This window comes from Neolamprologus multifasciatus, chromosome 16 (genome assembly GCF_963576455.1).
Source record: "Neolamprologus multifasciatus chromosome 16, fNeoMul1.2, whole genome shotgun sequence".
NCBI classification, from domain to species: Eukaryota; Metazoa; Chordata; class Actinopteri; order Cichliformes; family Cichlidae; genus Neolamprologus; species Neolamprologus multifasciatus.
The window spans coordinates 16,640-23,047 of record NC_140454.1 but is presented as its reverse complement, the minus strand read 5'-3'; positions in this window follow the sequence as shown (position 1 = coordinate 23,047).

Genomic DNA, 6,408 nt, shown 5'->3' with positions numbered 1-6,408 from the left:
TAAATTGGTACGGCCAAAGCTCATGCAACCTCAGATGTTGCTGTCATCTTTTTGCTCCTGTAAAAAGAAACACATAAATTCATCCACCCTTTTGTCCTGTCTAGGTGGAGGTTAACTTTGAGTCATTCATCTATTCTTTCTTTCTTTGCTGATAGTGGAAACTATCGCCGCATTTGATTTCCACCCTCAGCAAAATGATGTCATTTCAAAAAGAAAAAGAACTTTAGGTCGGATTACCTCGCTGAATCCTTTTTAGGCAGCGACTCTCATTTTCTAATTGTCCCAAATAAGTGGCTTTCTCCAGAGCCCAACAATTTTCTCGACGATGTGTAGCACTTTTAATTCCCGACATGCCAGATCTGCTTAAAGAAAAGAAATTCACAAACAGAAATCAGTGCACTGTTCAAAAAATAAAAATAAAATGAAAAATAAAAGATAAAACTGTAAAACAAAAGTAAATAAAAATACAGAAGCCCGGTCTTAGGACTTGTTGCAGAATATTCTTTCTCTTATAGGTGCAAAAACACCCAATCTAAAACTTGGTGCCATGGTAAAACCTTCCCCATACTTCAGAAACAAAAACAAAACAAAAAATCTGCTAGTTTCACTCATTTAAACTCTGGCTGCAGGATCCTGTTCACCCCTGCTATCATGTTCCCCAAAATAATACTAATTCAGTCGTCTATGTATCACTTCTCCACCCACTCAATAAACCAGACAGGATGATGGTAACAGTATTACCTTCTTAAAATTGTGTTTAATCCTAATGAGCTTCATTACATGTGTGTGTGTGTGTGTGTGTTAGTCGGGTTAATACATTTTCTATTTCTGTGTATCCTTCTATGTACCTTCCCCCTTTTTTCTGAAACAAAACTCCGTTCACTCCAAATTTTGTTTCAGAAACATCTAAATGAAAAACTCTGTCATAGTCAGGCACAGCTAAACCCCAAATGCTTGCAGGTTACCATCGGCAACCACACTGTGTGTTGTTAACCCCTTCTACAAATACCCTCTTTGGATGTGTGCCACTTTGTGTATGATTTTGTGTTATCTCTAGTGCATATCATGTGCATGTGTGGTGTCACCTTTCCATTTCTCTAACAGTACTTTTGCATACCTCAGTGCTTGTCTTCCTCCCCCTTTTGTGGTGGTCTGGACACTGTGTCAATCCTCCACTTCCAGGCAGTCGTTTGTCTCCCTGGATTCCTTAACTCAATTTGATTCCCCAAACTAAAACAGCAGCATCAGTCCTCTTCTGCTCCTTTCTCTCCGTTCTTCTCTCCCACTTTGCCGTCCAATGGCAGTCAGTTCTCTTCAGCTTTGTCCCGTGTATCTCTTTGTCCCACTGTCTCTCTCATTGCCATCTTGCTCCAAACATGGCAAGTGTCAAACTCCAACAATCTTCTCAAAAGTCCTTCACACACAGCGAGGTTGCAGCTTGCTGGAAACGCATCTCCATCCATCCAATCTAGATGGTGGATCTTCTCTTTCTGATGCCGTTTGCCCACAGCGCTGCTGGACCTCTCTGCTCAGAGCTCTGGTATTGTCTCTTGGACTGCTGTCCACTGTTGATGTTCAAGCTTGTGCTTCTGGAACTGCACTCGGTGTCTTCAGGGAGAGATTAGCTTCCTTGGAGCTTGTTTGTTAAGGATGAGGACGGGAAGCTGCAAAACAATTCAGCCAAAAATTCTGGCTGGGTGTTTCTATTTTTTTTCTAATGATTTTAACCTATAATTTTCTTCCGACTGCTGCCCGTGGAGAATTGATCCAGGTCTGTTCCCCACCTGTAATCGACAGACTGAGAGACTTTCATTATTCACTGTGACTGCATATGTTTTCATCACTCCTAAAGCCACACATCTCTACTTATTTTGTTTTGAACTCTACTGACTTTAAACCCCAAAAATGAAATTTTTATTTGGTCTTAACCGCAAACACAAAAAATCTTCTTGATGTTGTTATTAATTCTTTTCATCCACAACACTCCAAATTATGTTTTTGTTTTGTGTCCAGCAGGGGAAGAAGGTGACCTGTAGCATCACTGCTTCCCCCAGTTGGAGACAATTTCCCACTCACACTTCTACACTTTTTATTTTCTTTGTTTTCATCATTTTCTTTTTTTTTTTTTTTACCCCATTGTTTTACACCCACACATTAACCTGTTAACTCACACCTCCAACCTCATTTTCCTTTCACCCCAACAGCTCTCATACAGTCCACAATCAAATTCTCCATTCATCCTTGAATACTTGATCAGCTTTAAATGTCACTATTAGTTTTATCCCCTTGTGGGGATAGGTTAATTGGATAATCCAAATTGCCACTAGGTGTGAATGTGCGAGTGAATGTGAGTGCGAATGGTTGTCTGTCCCTGTGTGTTGGCCCTGCGACAGACTGGCGACCTGTCCAGGGTGTACCCCGCCTCTCGCCCTATGACAGCTGGGATAGGCTCCAGCGCCCCCCGCGACCCTGAAAAGGATAAGCGGAAGCGAATGGATGGATGGAGTTTTATCAATTTATTTATCATTACTTTAACGCTAATCCACTTTTAATTTGCTTTATTTACTTTAGTTCATTTTCTCCTATTTGATCACTAGGATTTCTTGACTATTATTATTTCACAGAAAATCAACTAATCTACTTTATCTCCCTATTTGTCATCAAGGAATTCACACACACTCACAGGCTAGTCACTCGCCCCCACCTTTCTTTCTCTCTCTCACACACACACACACACGCATTTTACTCCTCGTTCGTTCCACCTGTGAACCCGCCCCTCGAGGCTGGCTCACACACACCTCATACTTCTTGCAGTCCCATTCAAACTTTCTGCGAGACACTTCTGCTGATTCAGGACAACGCCCTAATCAGCACAAAGAGCGGGTGCCGTCCGCTCTTGTACACTTCACAAATTATTCAAACCTCACAAATTATTCAAACTGCGCCACGGACTCGATACCGCGGCTACTCTTCCCCAAAAAATATAAAACCAAATTAAATCCCCCAATTGAATTCACAGTTTGCAACAATTCGCGACACGGCCTCCTGCCGCGATTTCTACACACCACAAACACACACTTTTAGACCCAAATTATTTTTGTTACTTTAATTGACTCCCGTACTTCAGACGAGACGCCGACTCTAACGGCGCTTTCACACACACTACACCGTCCTCCTTCTGCATCAGGCACTGGTTCAACTCAGCTCAGAATCTAACCGGCGAAAGCAACCGATCCTGCTTTTATGCATACTTCAGACTGTGACAGGGACCTCTCCCCGAGCCACGAATCCCCAGGTCATCACCCTGGATCTCCTGCCCTCACAGGTCCTAGCCCCGCGTCCGAGACTAGGTGGGGTAACCAAACCCGTGACACATGCAGCCCTCAGCTGGCGACGAGGCCTTAAACCCCGCTTTCTAACTAATAGTAACACACATTTCCTGCTTTAACGCATGAGGACGGATCACCGCCACTTTTTCCTAATAACTAAGACGGATGAAACACCGATTCTACTAATCCATAACAAACGTCTCCTGCTTTAACGCACTGAGATGGACGCTAGCCGCCTTTTTTTACTGAGTGAATTTACACTGCGATACGTTCAACTTAGCGAACAGATAATTTAGGCTTTAAACAATATGCACGGTTCGAAAATAAACAGGTCGTGCTTATCATGTGAGCTAGCTCTCTGTTCGCCTCGTTTCACGATCTCAGCTCTGCCAATTTCTCTCTGGGCCTCGAGCGAATCCCGGGTTTCACGGCACCAAAACTGTTGCGAATCAGTTTCACCCCGGTTCTTTTTATTCCTCGAGCATCCAGAGACGGCACCGGAACTCAGTAGTTATTTCACAAAACCTTTATTCATCTTTATTCATCTTCATTTAAGCATGCACTTCTAGAAGGGAAGACGAGGCCGGTGTGTCCCTCTGCAAGATTGTCACCCCTTTGTTAGTTACAGCCAGCTTTATAGAGGCGTCCCCATCATAAAACCCCCCTACGGTGTACTGCAAACTCTGTGTCTATGTGAGTGCTCGTGTGTGACTGTGTACGCATACCTGTATGTATGTGTGTGCACGTGAGTGAGTGTGCGTGACAGTTAAAACACTGTGGGTGTAGGTGACTCCCTAGAGGTCATAAAACCTATCTCCCTTCCAGACCACAGTTATCCAGTTACAAATGTTGAGACTTTTCACAGTTCAACTGGGGGAGGGGTCTCCTACAATCTACTCCTAAGTTCATGACACAGTCAGGCCTTTATTACATTGAGGGCAGTGTCAGTGTTTCTACAATAATTCTACATTCTATGTTAACACATTTCTAAACTCTAAAATAAGCTAAACATTTCTACAGACCCTTGCAAACGTAACTTTGCAGGAGCTGCAGTCTTTGAAGCTGACTTCTTGTGCCCCTCTTTGTTTAAAATTCAGTCATTTTCAAGTTTCACTCTTCCATTCACATTAAAATATGAAGAAGGGCATGAGAGAGTTAAAAAGTCAGCATAATATGTATATAAAAACATATCAGAGAGGGGAAACAAATTGGCCCAGCCACTGCTACAGCTATGCGGACGACACCTGGGTCAAAATCAAAACTCAAGAAGTATCCTTCACTGCAAACATCAAGGCTGTGGATAAAAACAAAGTTCACCAGGGAGGACACAAAGAATAACTGTTTGCCAATCCAGGACTGTGCCGTGCACATTGAAGGGAATGGAAACCTCAACATTAAAGTTTACCGGAAGCCCACACATACGGACTAGTACCTCCTCTTTGGAACACAAACGTGGAGTAATCCGGACCCTACAACACCAGGCAAAAATATTCCCTCTAAGCCTGAAGGGAAAAAGAGGTAACACACACATGTAAAGAAAGCTCTTAAAACGTGGTTTTCTTAACTGGGCTTTTATCAAGTCAGCAAAGATGCACAGAAAAGAAGATCAGACACCAACTAAGGAGGATAAGAAGAACAATTGGAACAAAATTGTCATCCCCTATGTAGCAGGTTTATCAGAGAAACTCAGGAGAGTTTTCTCCAAGCACGACATCCCAGCTTACTTAAGACCCATCCACAAACTCAGACAAAAACTGGTTCATCCCAAAGACAAAACTCCTAAACACAAACTTAACAACGTAGTGTATGATGTACAGTGCAGCGAGGAATGCCCAGACCCAGGGCTGGATTGGGACAAAAAAATCAGCCCGGGCATTTTGACTAGAGACCAGCCCACCAGGTATTATAGGAAAAACCATAAAGCCTTTGAATGAAAACAAATGCTGTTGTCACAGTGATGTACACCGTCTTGTTGGTTCATATGTATCAATCTAATAAACTTAAACCTACACCATCCTCCCTATTCTGGTATTCTAAACAGTACTTAGCCGAAACCCAAAGACTGCTTGATCGAGTTAACCTCCTGAACTATCTACAACATATGGTGGGAACCTGAAATTAAGACAGAGAAGACTAGAGGTGAGACATGACCATTACTGAATATTAAAAATAATAAATGACAGATTTAGTGATATTTTCATTAACTATTACCACATCAATAAACAGCAGGGCAAAACATTTTTTCTAACATGGCAACCTTTAAAAAGTGAAAGGAGACAGAAAGGCAGGTGAGAAAAAATAAAACTTAATTGACTTTTTGATGGCATTTTACACAAAGTACTGGTACAGAATCTAGAAAATGTGGGAAAATACTGGCATCATATAAGTACTTTCATCTGAAGAAATTATGTTGGGACCCTGAAAAAAATTACTATGTACAGTAATGGAGTTCTATACATTTGACATCAGATGAAAACTTTGGTTGTAAGATTCGGATAATTATTTGTTAAAAGTGAGACATTTTAAATGAGAATAAGAAAGAAAAGTATGTCTTTGTGGCCCCCTTTCCCTGTTAATGCCCTACCTGCCCCCCTGGCAAAACTTTGCTAGACCCGCCCCTGCACAGTTACCAGCTGTCAGCTACTTAGAAAAGGATCCTGGTGTTATTTGTCTCTCAGAAACGGTTCATAACTATCCTTCAACCCATTCATGTCACCTAAAAGGTAAACCTGTTTCTCCATCACCTGTTCAACTCTGATGATTCAGTAAGGACATCTCCTGGTTTGGACCAGCCCTTTTTTCAGCTGTGTCTCCAGCAAACATCAGCTGATACTAGAAATTAAAATCAAATGAATTCTAACAACAGCTGATCAAGCTTAAACGTGCTGCTGTTGTTTAGCGCAATAAACAAACAAGAGAGAAAAGCCGATCATTGATCAATTTCATGATTGAAGTTGCAACAGGCAAACAGGGGAGGCTGTCATAAAGTTCAACATCAGTAACTTAGCGCACACAGCTGTATAGAAACTCCGTCTATAGAAAAAAGTCAGCACAACGAAAATAAACTACACCTAAACTC